Source organism: Leuresthes tenuis, unplaced genomic scaffold, assembly GCF_036924035.1.
Source record: "Leuresthes tenuis unplaced genomic scaffold, fLeuTen1.0.hap1 SCAF_12, whole genome shotgun sequence".
Lineage (NCBI taxonomy): Eukaryota > Metazoa > Chordata > Actinopteri > Atheriniformes > Atherinopsidae > Leuresthes > Leuresthes tenuis.
Window position 1 is genome coordinate 32838528 of NW_027325366.1, and position 16109 is coordinate 32854636.

Genomic DNA, 16109 nt, shown 5'->3' on the forward strand with positions numbered 1-16109 from the left:
ATTGCTTCTCTGATGATTTCCACTAAATTGGACAACCTTTACTGAACTAAGTGACTCAGCATCTTAATGAGCACTAAGTCATTAGGTTTGGAGAATCTGATCCGTTCTGCTCCATTTAAGCAGATCAAACAGCAAATTTACATGAAACTGTGTTAATCTGACCAAAATCAGACTTTTAAAATACATGTAAACACTTTAGTCTGACCAAAATCACGTGTAACCGAGCTTCTCAAAACTAAGCTAACAACCTAATAATGCAGTTGGGGATCGAACGCTCAGTCGGTGCCTCGGTGCTTCTGTTCATGCTCCAAAGCTTCAGGTTTTTGTAAAAACAGCAAAGTGGACGTGATCTCCCACCCAAAAAGAAGACGTTTCCTCAGACAGCCCACAGCGTTGCTCAGTAACTGGACTCTCATCCCTAAATGTGGACTGGGATGGGACCTGCAGTCCGGTTAAATGACCGAGCTGAACTCTAAGCCACTCAACTGTAGATGTGCTGAGAGCATTTATCCAACTAAGAGTGATTAGCCTCATCTGCTCCTTTAAGACCTGACCGAGGATTCAGACTTTAAGCACCTGTGATGTCGACTGCTGCAGCTCTGCTGGATCAGAACCCAGCAGAACATCTAACAGAGAAAGACGACACAACTCCAGTCTTGGCATCCCTTCCCTGTCTGTTTCTGGGCTTATTTTAGGATTTTATCCCCTACCTACAAAGTTATCCAGCAGATGTTCTCTGCGTCTACATCCCAGCAGCCAGTTTCTCTTGGATGTTCCAGATAAAAACATTAAGATGATCGAGCTTCTGCAGCAGCCGGCCCAGACTTGTGGATCAGTTTCCTCTTCATCAGGTAGGGACCACCCAGCCTTCAAATGTATTCAGATCGCAGCTTTAGACCAACTTCAGCAAAGTACGACACAGATTTCATGATTTCATTCCTTTTTAATCAGTTTTTATATTTCATTGTCTTGTTTTATCTGTTTTATCGGGCCTTGAACTGCAAACTCTGTTTTTAAATGTGCTCTTTGATTCATTTTTTACTCTTTTAGCCCACAGATGATGGATTAGGTGCCAGACTGAATGCAACCCTACAGGCAGATTAAATAAAGCCGATGAGGCGTCGCAGCGCTGCACCCAGAGCTGCGTTCAGCTGAACTCTGGTGTTGTGTTAACTCCTAACCGCCATATTTGCTCCAGAAGTTATTCACAGTTTCCCAGAGTCGTCCCTTGAGCTCGGTCAGCTCATTCGGTGGAAGGTGCTCACAAAACTCTGGGTTACGACAGAATAAAACATGTTTAGTATCATCACAAGTCTTTACATTTGTTTAGTGACTCTTTCTGCGTTTTAAACCCTGTGGCTGAGGCTGACTGTAACCTTTTAAAAAAGTTTCCTTCATCTTTTCAAAGTTTTCGGGAGGCTTCACCACCGTCTGCCCACTCATTCGGCTGAACAGAGGAATACTCAAACCACTTTCCAGCAGAGGAGAGCTGTTGTGGGCAGGCTGCTCCCTGCTGAAAGACACCTACACAGTAGGCGAGAATATTCCTCTTTCATTCTTTCCATCAACACAGTTTTTCCAAACTAGTCTGCGGATATGAGCTGGCTACTCCCCAGTCACAGCACTGCACTCGGCCAGCTTTTGCAATTAAAGTCAATCCCGCTCTATTTGGCTGCAGGTGAAGACAGCGAGTCTGACCTCTGACCTCTGTCAGGAGGCCGTCTCGGTGTTCATCGGCAGCGTTTTTCCCTTTAACATGAAGACAGCAGCCTGCAGGCAGACCGAAGGCGTGCATATTTCCACTGGAGAGCTGTTTGGAGCTGTTTGGACGTGGAGGGTAGCTGCGGTTTGGTCTGGACCCGCTTCACGTGTTTCTTCACATGTTGGACGAGGCAGCGCAGAAAAACAGTAGCTGCGAGCCATAATAACACCACCCCACACGGGCTCGCAGCGCCGCTCCCCCCTCTTTGTACAAACGATGGAAAACACACGCTCACAACTCCTAATGTCGTCTGTTTCTTCAGACCGAGACCAACCACCAAACCCCAAACACACTCTCACTCTGTTCCACACAGATCTGTTCTCACACACACTTTATAGCATCATCATCTCCTTCATACATCGGTGGCACCGACACTCAAGCCTGTGAGGCAGCGCTCAGGGTATAATTAGCACCTCTCTGTGACTGGAGACTGGACGACAAAGCTTGGTCTGTTGCTCAGTGAGGTAACTTCAGCTCTTCATGCTGGGTTAACTGAGGAGGTTTTAACCTGCCGACTGTTTGCGGCGGCTGTTCACCTCAGACTGTCGAAGGTTTCTGGTTTTCACACTGTGAGAAACATCTTCAGACGTCTGTACGATCAGTTTTTAAAACACCCAGCTTGCAAAATGTTAATCAAAGTCACACTTTTAAATAATTGCCGGTTAAATTTGACATTTAATATCGTGGATGTCAGAAAAACAGCTGCAATGCAGACTTCTCGCTGTCATCATCAATAAATCAGTGTAAACCTTTTCTATTTTAGGTCAGTTAAGATCAGAAAGTTCTGTTGCATTTGTTAAATGTCAGAACTAAGAAGGAGATCATTTAATTCTTTTTAAATGACTTTAATCAAAGTCATAAGTTTATTATGTCTTTAAGTGTATGTGTCCAGCCTTCATATCGCTCAGGAAGGAGACGGATGGGAGCAAAACGTACAAATCCACCCCCAGACAACAGCAGAAGACGATGGTGAAGATGCTGCCATTAAAAAAACCAGACATGGGACAAAGATCAGCCTCAGAACATCCCAACTGTGAGGTATGGGGGTGGCAGCATCATGCTGTGGGGCTGCTCTGCTGCAGCGCTTCACAGCACAGATGCATCATGGGTAAAGGAAATGATGCGGATATACTGATGGACGATGAGCCCAAACAAGCCTCCAGATGAGTTCCAAAGTGGCTTCAGGACAGCGAAGTCGAGTATTGGAGGGTCCATCACAAAGGCCCACAAACCTGAGCCAGTTCCACCGGTTCTGCCCAGAATAACGGGCCCGAAATCCAGCAAACTGTCGAGAGAAGCTTGTGGAAGGAAACCCAAAACGTTTCAAACGGTTTCAGGGCAACGCTTCTGAGGAAAATCCTGAGGAAAGGGATTAAAAATGCTTTTATTCTGAAATTTAACGATGATTCTGATCCGAAAACTGAACAAGTTTACACTGATTTAATGATCAATAGTGACAAATAAACACTTTAATGTGCGATTCCCTGATATTTTCACACCTTTATGGGCTTTAATGCTGTTAAGGAGGCGTGATTGAACAAATATTTCTAAAAAGGATCCACTGAATTGTTTATTTAATGAAACTGAATAAAATAACTGAAGAGCATCTATGTCAGGACTCCTTTGATGGACAAACACTTCGAATAAATCAGCATCTTAAACAATACGTGCGCTTCAAATGGGGTTTTAGAAACTTATGATCTGCAGTCTGCACATTTAGTTAAAAATAACGCTTTTAACTCGTTAAAAGTCACGCATTCAGGTCCTTTAATGGCTTCTGAATGTCTTTAAATCTCAGCTTTTACAGTTTTAAAGCCAAGAATGTGTGTTTTTTTTGTACAGCCACGTCAGAGTCAGCTCCGAGGCCTAAATGTGAAACTTAAGTGAAGGATTTGAACGCATTACATTCGGCGCAGAGCGTCCTGATTCCCAGCTGCACAGCCGGCCCCTGGATCTCCACGATGGGCGAGGGACACCGGGAGACAAAGCAGACGGAGAGAGAGTGGCTTGGCTGAGAGTGATGCAGCTCTGAGGACAAACATGGCAAGGAAAAATAAAAGAATAAAAAAAAAAAAGAAGAAATGAGATTAAATTTTCCAAGAAGAAGCACTGCGCACAGCAGCCAGAATGAGTCTACATCTGTGAGGAATTAAAGAGAAACCCAGTCCTGCTGCTGCAGAAAACTGAAGCTGAACTTTGGGTAAAATGTGACAAAAACAACATAAAGCCATAATGCTGCTATATGTAGAAGGTTTAGGTCCTCGGTTCTGAATTATTCAGCTCTCAGTAAACCTGTTTTAAATCGGATTCGACCACCCGACGGGTCAAATTCAGGCATCGCATCTGAAAACATTTTGGTGCAAAAAAATAAAAATAAGTTAAAAAAAGTGACTGATTTTCCTTTAATTTTTCCTTCATTAAAACAAAAGGAATAAAATGTTTTCAACACTCACTGATTAAACAAAAAGACGAGTATGAAACCTTATTTCTTGCTTTGCTAGGCTAATATCCAACTGATATGCTAACACTAGCGAATTTAGCTATTTTCTGCTCTTTGGCTCCCCCTACAGATGTGGGATGTAACACCACTGCCATATAAACAGATGCTTGATGCACACGCCATCAGAATCCCACAAAAATGAGCTGCAGAGTTACCGAAGCATCTGAAAACAAACAGCAGGAAGGCCAAGAAAAACAGTCCAACGGTTGTCAATCAGCACTGAACCGTTTTCTACAGGTTTGAATCATTTAAACACAACAAGGAAGTGATAATTACATGTTAGAATATTTTATTTCTCAGAGATGCTCTGAATTTATTAAGATTATTTTCCTCCAGTTCCATAAAATGTAGAAAAGTCTGTGTGTTTTATGCCTTTTGACAATCCAGTAGATGAGTTTATGATTGTTTAACCTGCTGTGATGTAAGTTGGAACTGCACCAGATCGGGGAACCGCACCAGGCCTGGAACCGCACCAGGTTGGGGAACCGCACCAGGTTGGGGAACCGCACCAGGCTGGGGAACCGCACTAGGTCGGGGAACCGCACCAGGCCGGGGAACCGCACTAGGTCGGGGAACCGCACCAGGCCGGGGAACTGCACCAGGTTGGGGAACCGCACCAGGCTGGGGAACCGCACCAGGCTGGGGAACCGCACCAGGCCTGGAACCGCACCAGGCCTAGAACCGCACCAGGCCGGGGAACCGCAGCAGGTCGGGGAACCGCAGCAGTTCGGGGAACCGCAGCAGTTCGGGGAACCGCACCAGGTCAGGGAACCGCAGCAGGCCTAGAACCGCAGCAGTTCGGGGAACCGCACCAGGCCTAGAACCGCACTAGGTCGGGGAACCGCACCAGGCCGGGGAACCGCACTAGGTCGGGGAACCGCACCAGGCCGGGGAACTGCACCAGGTTGGGGAACCGCACCAGGCTGGGGAACCGCACCAGGCTGGGGAACCCCACCAGGCCTGGAACCGCACCAGGCCGGGGAACCGCACCAGGCCTTGAACCGCACCAGGCCTAGAACCGCACCAGGCCGGGGAACCGCAGCAGGTCGGGGAACCGCAGCAGTTCGGGGAACCGCACCAGGTCAGGGAACCGCAGCAGGCCTAGAACCGCAGCAGTTCGGGGAACCGCACCAGGCCTTGAACCGCACCAGGCCTTGAACCGCACCAGGCCTAGAACCGCACCAGGTCAGGGAACCGCAGCAGGTCGGGGAACCGCAGCAGTTCGGGGAACCGCAGCAGTTCGGGGAACCGCACCAGGTCAGGGAACCGCAGCAGGCCTAGAACCGCAGCAGTTCGGGGAACCGCACCAGGCCTAGAACCGCACTAGGTCGGGGAACCGCACCAGGCCGGGGAACCGCACTAGGTCGGGGAACCGCACCAGGCCGGGGAACTGCACCAGGTTGGGGAACCGCACCAGGCTGGGGAACCGCACCAGGCTGGGGAACCCCACCAGGCCTGGAACCGCACCAGGCCGGGGAACCGCACCAGGCCTTGAACCGCACCAGGCCTAGAACCGCACCAGGCCGGGGAACCGCAGCAGGTCGGGGAACCGCAGCAGTTCGGGGAACCGCACCAGGTCAGGGAACCGCAGCAGGCCTAGAACCGCAGCAGTTCGGGGAACCGCACCAGGCCTTGAACCGCACCAGGCCTTGAACCGCACCAGGCCTAGAACCGCACCAGGTCAGGGAACCGCAGCAGTTCGGGGAACCAATGCTGTAAACAAAACAGTGATTTCCACTCTGGACTTTCTGCATTACATCCTGTTTCTGTCTCGTTTCCAGCTGTGAGCACATCTCAAACACGTGTTGCGTTAGTAACCAGCAGCTGTGGAAAGAGCCTGAACTGCGTCTGTCACCGCTCTCTCCTGAAAGTCTCCGGTGTTCGTGTCTGCAGGAAAGTCCGAGACGAGCTGCAGCTCAACCAGACATGAGAGCTAAATATTGTAGAGAAAATGAACTATTTACCCTTTTCAGACACTGTGATAATCTTCAAGAATAGCAGCTCCTGATAGATGGAGCAGGAAAGTGTGCCATCACTCATCTAATGCCACAACCCCCCATCTCTGGCATCCTATTTATAGTTCAGGGTTGATACAGAAGCTCCTGGTTGTTGAAACTTTGAAGGCAAAGTGACAAAGATGTGATGAATTCAGCCGCATCAGAGGTCTTATATGAGGTCTACCCTCCGTTTGTAGGCTTTTAAATGTGCCCAGGCCAGAAAAACACATCTTTAAAACAAAGAAGAGCCCGTCAGTGGCTGGTTTGTTGTATTTAGTTCACAAAGGGGAGGCAGAGGAAACTGGAGTGCTGTTACCTCATCTGGATACTGCATTAATACTGTGTTTGTGTAAGTGTGTGGGAGGGAAACACACACACAGGCTGAGTCACTGCGTTCAGCTGCCCGTTTCAACAACAAACATCAGAAAAACCATTCAGCGATATCTTCTGCACACACACCCAAACACACACTTTTAATCACTTCACAAGACATTACATTGACTTACATTCAGTTCACAACACGTTCAACTCTGAGCTTAATCCCATAGTGTCGGATTCCTTTGGAAAACACCCAGAAATGGATGTTTTTACACAGACCGCCTGAATGTGACATGCTTAGAAGTCCTGATCCGGCCCTCGTTTCTTTGTACTTTCAGTGTGGACCAAAAACATCTCGATATTCTTGAGCTGAATGGAAATATATGAGTTTATATAAGTCTGAGCCACATGTCGCACATCTTGCACCGAGCACCTGTAGTAGCTGCTTAAAGCTGTGTTTCTGCACAGGAAGCGGCTCTTTGGCGAAGCGATGGACCACAGCTTCAGTAATATCCCTCCACGCCTCACTTTTTCTTTCTTTATTTGCACTCTAACTTGTTTTTCCACCTTATTCAGCCACCGGTTTCCTTTGGCTGCAGGAAGTGACGGCAACGATATCGTCTCATCTTATATTGTATGAAAACATCTCGATACGCCTTAAAAACTCTAAATAACATCCAAGCTGCCAGACTTTCTTATAACCTTTTAAAGTGGTCTGAAGTAATAGTTCTCCAGGCTTTTTGAAGGTCCTGCACCCGAATATGCATCATTATGAACCCTTCAGGCAGAAAAAAGGCTCCTAACTCAAGGGATAAACCAGTGTTGTGTCGACACAGAACAGACAACTTAGCAAAGAAGCCATTTTAAACTGGATCTTTAGGCTCTTTGTTACCAGCAGCCTGTCACAAAGACACATCATTTGTTCCCATTTCTTTAGCTGCATCTATGAAAAACAGCAAAGAAAACACAGTTTGACAGACAGAAAATAGGATTTCTGCAGCAACAAGGTGATTCCCAAAGAGCTATTAGCTGAAAACTTGGCATATCTCAGCATGGTGTGCAGTGTGTCCTTAAAACATTTGAGGAAACTGGACAAGTGGGGGACAAAAGAAGAAGTGTCAGGCCTAAAAAACTATCTACAGCAGATGAACAGGATCTGAAAGTGATGTCCTTAAGAAAGAGGAAAAAATCCAGCTGTGACCTGACAGGACCTGAGAGATGCATCTGGACCTTCAGCTGATCCATCTACTGTTGGCCCAAGCCTCATCAGAAATCCAGCAAAGACCTGACAGGACCTGAGAGATAACACAGTTTGACAGACAGAAAATAGGATTTCTGCACTTTGATTTTAATATCAGGCACAGAGGATGTGAGATTAACTGGAATTAACAGGTTTGCCTGAAATAAAGCTTATTGGTACCAAATTTAAGGTGCTCTAAAAGTCCTACAGCTTGGCTGGCAGGTCAGCTCTGCTAAAACATCCTGAATCCCTGCAGGCCCCCCATTGATCATGAGACTGACGGGGGGTGCAGTAACTATCAGAAGCTCCTCACGATGAACTTTTACACCGAGAAGGAAGATTTAATTTTTTCTTGCTCCACAAACAGAGGAAAAGAAATAGTTAAAAAGAAGGATTGTGCTCATGTTAAATCCAGCTCTCTCTGACTAACGGAGTAGATAAATAGCATCTGCAGTTTCCTCCTCCAGCCCTGATGCTGTTTAATGTGCGACTGTCTCTGCTGGCGTAGCACTGACGCAGCAGAACAGACTGGCTGCAGCCTACACCCCCCCCACATGATTTATCTGCGTGAAATCAAGACATTTTCAGCCAGAATTAGAGCAGCAAACGTGCAACTTCTGAAGACCAACCAGGAAAAACAGGGACGTGGATTCCCAACCTGTGACACAATTCAAGTGAAACAACAAAATGAAAGACAGAATGAAAGCGTGTCCCTCTGCAGCAGAACTGCTCTGCAGCTCCTTCACAGCCTCCGTCTGCCACACTCTCGGGACAAAGAGGAATTTCCTGAGAGATGGAGGGATGACTTTTTCATCCACTTGGCAGGAGACTGACCGACAGAAAAGGAAGAGGAAAACAACAGCAACTGGCCCGGTTTGACCTGCTGTAGTCATCAGAGGACAATACAGACACAGCTGATGCAGATGTAACGAACGCACCGAGCTTCACAAGATGACTGCAGATCTGCCAGAAACGCTCAAACCCAGTGATGCAGGCCTCTCCAGAGCCTGAGAATGAAGTGTTTCTGCAGAAAACAGCGAAGAACAGTCATGACTTCTCCTGCAAATCATCCACAAACATCTTTCCCGATCAGACCATCTCTAGTCCAGATATTTAGGTTGTTTTAGGCTAATTAAACAGACGCAACATGTACCTTTGCTATGCTAATGCTAAGCTCGTTACTGTCGGAAGATTAGCAAACTAAAACAAAAATATGGCAAAAGATTTCCTGTTTGTGCAGCTACATAAAACCCTTAGATGTGATGTAAAAATGTACAACACAGAGCATATAATCCACATATAAAGTAGCCTTGATGTGATGTCTATGAGACAAAAGTGCCGACCTTATTGTGAAGTCAGAGGCATGAAGTTTATTAAAATCATTGGACGATCACTGCAAATTATAAGGAAATTTGTGAAGATAAAACTAGCCAAAGACAACTAGATTAGTCTGAAATACATATTTGTATCAGGATGTTGCTGCTGATTTATCTCTACAGATAAAGACATCATCGTGTCAAACTGAGCTGCATTCGATGGATCATTAGAGGGTGCAGGGCAGAAACAGATCAGTTCACAGGCTGTTCAGATAGATTCAAAGCAGCCTTGTGCTGAAGTAGGGCAGCAGGGATTTTTATACTCCAGTTAACCCTCAGCAGTCTGACCAGGAGAGCCTGAATTCTGCCCCACTTTGCTGCACGCGAGTGCGATACAGAGGTGGGACGCACTGTCAGAGCGATTACGCTTCAGCTCTGATGGCTGCTCTGAGGCACAGCTCCCATCATCAATGATTAAAAGTAAATTAGCTTCTCCCAGATATTCATTGTGTCTCTGTTCATACACTCATAACTCTGATATATTCGCTTTTATTTAAGCAGAGAAAGCAACAAGGAACCAGCAGCGAGGGCCAATGCCAGAAGTCTCACTATGTGAATTTAGCTGTTCTTAGCACAGCAGTTAGTAAAAGTAACATGTGGATCTGCATCTGGATACAGTTTGCATGTGACAGCTAAAAGCCAGCAAACAGTGTAGAAAAAGAGCAAAAAGAGGAAAAGTCTCCAGTATTAGAAATTCAAAGCATGCATCATCATTTTTATACCTGAAATATTACAGATAAATTTATACATTTGTTGTTGCAACATTCACAAAGACCTACTTCTCACCTTTGCTAAACTAAAGCGCTTTTTAAGTAAGCTCACATAGCAGCTAATGTTATCTAGTTTACTCCAAAGTGATATTTTTTGGCAAACATAGTGACCAACATTACTTTCTGAAGTCTGATGCAGTTACAAACCTTGTTTTATTTTAATTTAGCAGATTCTGTCATCTTCTTTACATCATCATTGCAGCTAAAATAACATTGGCCAGGCTAATGTAGCCGCTGATATCGTTTAAGCTAATGTAGCAGCTAAGGTTACTAGGTTTAGGCTAATATAGCATCATCTTGTTTGGAGTAGTGATCTCTTGTTAAGACACATTTAGCAGCTAAAGTTACCTTGATTAGGCCACAATTATCTAGTCTTAGCAAACAAAGCTGCTGCAGTTTTCTTTTTTAGGCTAACATAGCAACTAATGTTATCTTTTTAGGCTAACATCGTCTTTTTTAAGCTACTGTAGCAGCTGAGATTGCGTAGGCTAATTTAATTGCCAACTTTATCATATTTAGACCAATATAGCTCCAAATGTTATCTTGTTTAAAGTAGTGTTCTCTTGCTAGACTTGTTTCACTGTTAAAGTTAACTTGATTAGGCTAAAGTTATTTTGTCAAGGCAAACAACGCAGCTAATATTTTGTTTGGGCTAAATGTATATATTGGCAAGAATGACTGCTGCTGTTATTTTATTAACTAATTAAATCTAGTTTGGCCTAATATAGTCGTGTTTAGGGTAACATTGTCATAATTACAATAAAATGGCAACTGCAGTCACCTCATTTAGGCTAACATAGCAACTAATATTATCTTTATTAGGCTAATGTTATTTTGTTCAGGCTAACATGAACACGTTAAGGCTAAAACTGGCATATTTAGACTAACAAAACTACTTCAGTTATTTTGTTTTGGCTAAAACAGCAACTCATGTGATCTAGTTTGGGCTAATATTATCATGTTTAGGATAATATTATCATAATTAGACAAAAAATTATTTTAAAAAAAGCAATCCCCTCATTTAGGCTAACTTAGCAGCTAATGTTCTTTCTTATTTGGGCTAACCTTATGTTAAGGCTAATGATGTCATACTTAGACTAACATAGCCGCTGCAGGTGTATGATACCTGACTTGAACTGTGGAATTTCAGTGAATTGGTACCAACTTCACCAACAATAACTGAGCATCCTTTGGCTAGACTTCTGCAGGGCTGCTAGTTTTCATAGTGAAGGATTTGCATAGGTAGCAAACCTTATCAAACAGCCAAAGACACCACATTTTATCAGTCTTTTATTGCTCCTTATTGGTACAATAGTTAAATTCAACTCCCTTCTGTCTTAATTCAGGCTCATAAGTCCTCTTAATTCAATACAACAAGTCTATTGATACATAATACAGGAAAGAGTTGGCAATTTGATCCTAAATTATAACCCAAACATCTTCCTCTTTCCTGCTTTAGCCCTTTCAGAAATAAAAAAGTAATGTTAGATTTCTTTCACCTGTGTAATCACCTGGATCATCATTTAAAGGCATTAGAGAGTTTACTGACCTGAAGCCAGTAAAGCTGCTTGGACAGCGCTGAAAGTCCCAGTTAAGTACCTTAAACTAAGAATAAAGAAGGAAAAACGAGCCTTAACACTCAGCTTCAAATGATCTCATTCGTCTCCATTTGACTTAAAAAGGAAACGCTCTTCTGGAGTAATTTATGTCAAAGTACAGCCACCTGGCAGCAAAATGTGTCCACCAAAAATAGGACTTCCTACTTTGTATTCCATGGATGTATAATAAGCTTTCGTGAATCATCACATGCTGGAGGACCTGCAGCTACACTGTCATACTCCATTAGGCAGAATTATAAATGCACTTTTAGGGCAAAAGAAACAGGGTTGGCCCCACAAAACATAATTCAACAATCAAATCTTAAACTACAGACTTGTTTTAGGTGGCTCCACCACTTAAAGCCACGGAGAGGATTAGAAGAAAGAGCCCAATTTGGACGAAGAAGGTCTGAAGATAAAGTAAAAACTCTTTAATATTTCATTTTTATCATAAAGTAACTCCTGTTGGTTAGAAAAAGGAAGCTCCAACATAACAAAACCTGCGTTTTTTCCTGAACCCAAACAGAATCTAAACATCTCATCTGCAATTTAAAAAGAAAACTCTTTTAATTCTAAGGTTTTATGCATTTGGAAATAATGAAAAGGAAAATTCATCTGGTCCTCACTGAGTAACAACAAAACTAAGTGAACCCCTGATCCAGCAGCTTCAGCAGCAGTGAGTGTAAAACTAAGTGAACCCCTGATCCAGCAGCTCCAGCAGCAGTGAGTAAAACTAAATGAACCCCTGATCCAGCAGCTTCAGCAGCAGTGAGTGAGAAACTAAGTGAACCCCTGATCCAGCAGCTTCAGCAGCAGTGAGTAAAACTAAGTGAACCCCTGATCCAGCAGCTTCAGCAGCAGTGAGTGTAAAACTAAGTGAACCCCTGATCCAGCAGCTTCAGCTGCAGTGAGTAAAACTAAGTGAACCCCTGATCCAGCAGCTTCAGCAGCAGTGAGTGTAAAACTAAGTGAACCCCTGATCCAGCAGCTTCAGCTGCAGTGAGTAAAACTAAGTGAACCCCTGATCCAGCAGCTTCAGCAGCAGTGAGTGAGAAACTAAGTGAACCCCTGATCCAGCAGCTTCAGCAGCAGTGAGTGTAAAACTAAGTGAACCCCTGATCCAGCAGCTTCAGCTGCAGTGAGTAAAACTAAGTGAACCCCTGATCCAGCAGCTTCAGCAGCAGTGAGTGAGAAACTAAGTGAACCCCTGATCCAGCAGCTTCAGCAGCAGTGAGTGTAAAACTAAGTGAACCCCTGATCCAGCAGCTTCAGCAGCAGTGAGCTGCAGTGATGGTTTCCTGTGGGACGTTATCAGTCTCTCTCCTGGTTCTGGAGGAATCTCGGCCCTCTTCTCTCCAGCGCTGCTTCAGCTCATTGAGGTTTGCAGCTTTGGTTTCTGCACAGCTCTCTTAAGGTCCCACCACAGCATTTCAGTCAGGCTGAGGTCTGGACTCTGACTGGACCATTGCAACACCTTGATTCTTTTCTTTTTCCCACATTCTGCTGTAGATCTGCTGCTGTGTTTGGGATCTTTGTCCTGTTGATGAGCCAGTTTCAGCCCAGCTTTAGCTGTGGGACAGATGGCCTCACATCTGACTCTAGAATACTTTGGTATCCAGAGGAGTTCATGGTGGACTCAATGACTGCAAGGTGCCCAGGTCCTGTGGCTGCAGAACCAGCCCAGATCATCAGCCCTCCACCACCGTGCTTGACAGCTGGTATGAGGTGTTTGTGCTGATATGCTGTGTTTGGTTTCCTCCAAACGTGCTGCTGTGCATTAGGACCAAACATCTCCACTTTGCTCTGGTCTGTCCAAAGGACATTGTTCCAGAAGTCTTGAGCTTTGTTCAGATGCAGCTTTGCAAACCTAAGCTGTGCTGCCATGTTCTTTTTAGAGGGAAGAGGCTTTCTCCTGCAGCCCTTCCAAACAAGCCATCCTTGTTCAGTCTTTTTCTAACTGTGCTGTCGTGACCTTTAACCTTTAACATGCTAACTGAGGCCTGTAGAGTCTGAGATGTAGCTCTGGGCTTCTTCACCTTGGGGTGACCTTTAACCTTTAACATGCTAACTGAGGCCTGTAGAGTCTGAGATGTAGCTCTGGGCTTCTTCACCTTGGGCTGAACTTGCTGGGACGTCCACTCCTGGGAAGATTGACAGCTGTCCTGAATGTTTTCCACTTGTGAATAATCTTTCTCTCTGTAGAATGATGGACTCCAGATAGTCTGGAAATGGCCTTATAACCCTTCCCAGACTGATGGGCAGCAGCAGCTGCTTCTCTGAGATCATTGCTGGTGTCTTTCCTCCTTGGCATCGTGTTAAACTGACAGAACTTCTGCTTTTATAGAGCTGCTCACACTGACTGAGGATCAGTTAATCAGAGCATTGATCAGCAGCTCCTGGCTGCTTCTTACCCTCTTAGTTCCTGTGGAAGCAGTGAGGGTTCACTTACTTTTTCACACACTGCTTCTGTGTTTTGTCTCAGTTTTTGTTCAATAAATAATGACTCAGTGTAATAAGTCATGTGTTGGATTTACCTCATCTTAAGACCTGCTGAGGACCTGATGACGTTTTCATTTTATCCTGATGGAAAACCTTCTCTTTTCTTGTCAGCTGACAGGAAGAAGGCGGTTGGACAGCAGCAGGATGGACAGACACACGGACAGATGGCAGGCCTGCATGTCTGATGAAGCTGAATTTTAAATGATTTCGAACTGAGACTTGGGGCAGCCCCTGATCAGCCTACTTTTTTTTAACAGAAAACAGCGATGATGTCATCACATGAACGGGGTCACATCTGCGCGGTGAGTGGATGTGATTGGGCCGGACGGGTAATGGGTCTGTTGTGTGGCAGCTGCGGGGGAACACGCCCATGTGTGTGTAATGCTGTCTGAACGCCACGCCTTGCCTGTGTCAGCCAGCACGCCCGGCCTCCGAGCTGCTGGGAAGGCGCTGTCAGCCGGCTGCAGCGCCCCGGCGACCCTGCGCATCCAGGCCGGGACCGAGCCCCCCTGCAGGCCCCTCCAACACAGCCCCGAAAACACACGCACGTGCACAACGAGCAAGAGGCAGGAATGAGCTCCGTGTGAGAGCATTAAAGCAGCTGAGGTGAAAGGGAGCCTTTCCTCCGTCACCCCCTCCTTCCCCTGCACACATGCAGACACTAAAACGGGATTAATTGGCGGATGCTAATTAACGGGATCCGCAGCACAATAAAAGCTCCAGTTTTATTCCAAAAAACAAAGCAGGAGGAGCAGAGGAGAGCAGGCTGAATGTGGTGGGATACGGATGCGTTCAAGATGAGGGAGAATGGAGCCACTTACTGTGCGGATCCGGGAGGTTTCCGGGAGGAAAAACCGCAGCCAGCAGCGGGGAGACGGAGCGGAGGTGTCCGCCGGAGGCTCCGCGGTGTCACGGTCAAAGCTTCCCCGGATTACCGCCGCTTTAGTCCCGGTTTTCACCGACTGCCCTTTTCCAGGATATATCCCAGATTGTGCTGATTTCCCTGCTGCCTGCCTGCCTCACTGAATCCCTTCACCGCTGCAGGAGAGTCCAGCTGGAGGCTGGCCGGGCGAGAGCTTCCGGTGAAGACTTTCACAATAAAGCCCACAAGAGTTATCACAGAAAAGTAAAAACACACATATAAAGCGATAATAACGATTAAATATGTACTTATTGATAACCTGAACTTATAGATAGATCTACATATTACAGTCCAACACATTACTGCCTAAATGAGCTTCTGATTGTGGTTTAACACCACTTGTATGGCAGCTGTTTCTCTGCTTTATCTTTAATATTTAAAATATTAAGTTCAGCACGAGCAGCTAATGGTGCATTGATCTCAAATCAGGTGTGTTGGAGCAGGAAATATCTAAAACCTGCATTCAGCGGCCCTCCAGGACCGGCTGTGGACATCCCTGTGTCACTTTAATCAAGAACCAAATCCTCAAAAAGGCTTCAGTTTGTTATGATTAATGATTTAATGACCTGTGCTTCTGCAAAATACCAGCAATTAAACTGTTGAACGATCTAAATGTTCCCAAACCAGACGATAAATAAATATCTATAATAAAAAACGATTTTTTAAAAACACATTTAGGCTTTTATTGTGAAGCTAATTCTGTTCTATTTCCGGTTTTCCAGGCTAGCTTCACTCATCCTTAGATCCTCTACACCGGATCCCAAAAAACTCAGCGGGAGCGCGTATCCATGCCCTGCGCGTTCCCGGCGCCTTGTTTCCTGTCCTGCCCAGAAATGAGCCTCATCCAATCAGTCCGGATTATCTCACTCTATTCCACTCTATTCCACTCTATTCTTTTCTTTCTATTTCATTCTATTTTCTCTATAAATGTTCTGTTCTTCATATGGAGCAATCGGAACCGGGTCCAGTTTCAAACCGCCTCTTTATACCAAAGTCTGACCTCTGGTGGTGTGAGACGGTATTACAGATAGATCGATGGATTGATGGATAACTCATTTTTAATTAATTAATTTAATATTTTCCTATAAAAATTACATGATATAATGAAATAAGAAAGTCAGATGAAG

At 45.2% G+C, this 16109-nt stretch overlaps 1 protein-coding gene across 2 annotated transcripts in view; it reads right to left on the reverse strand.

The window, feature by feature from the left end:
• Nucleotides 1-15105, reverse strand: part of raph1a (Ras association (RalGDS/AF-6) and pleckstrin homology domains 1a) — a 79532-nt gene extending 64427 nt beyond the window's left edge. For both annotated transcript variants that reach the window (XM_072397546.1, XM_072397545.1), the window contains exon 1: nucleotides 14882-15105. The gene's annotated coding sequence lies outside the window, so the exon portion shown is untranslated. The remainder of the gene's footprint in view (nucleotides 1-14881) is intronic.
• Nucleotides 15106-16109: the final 1004 nt, after the last annotated feature.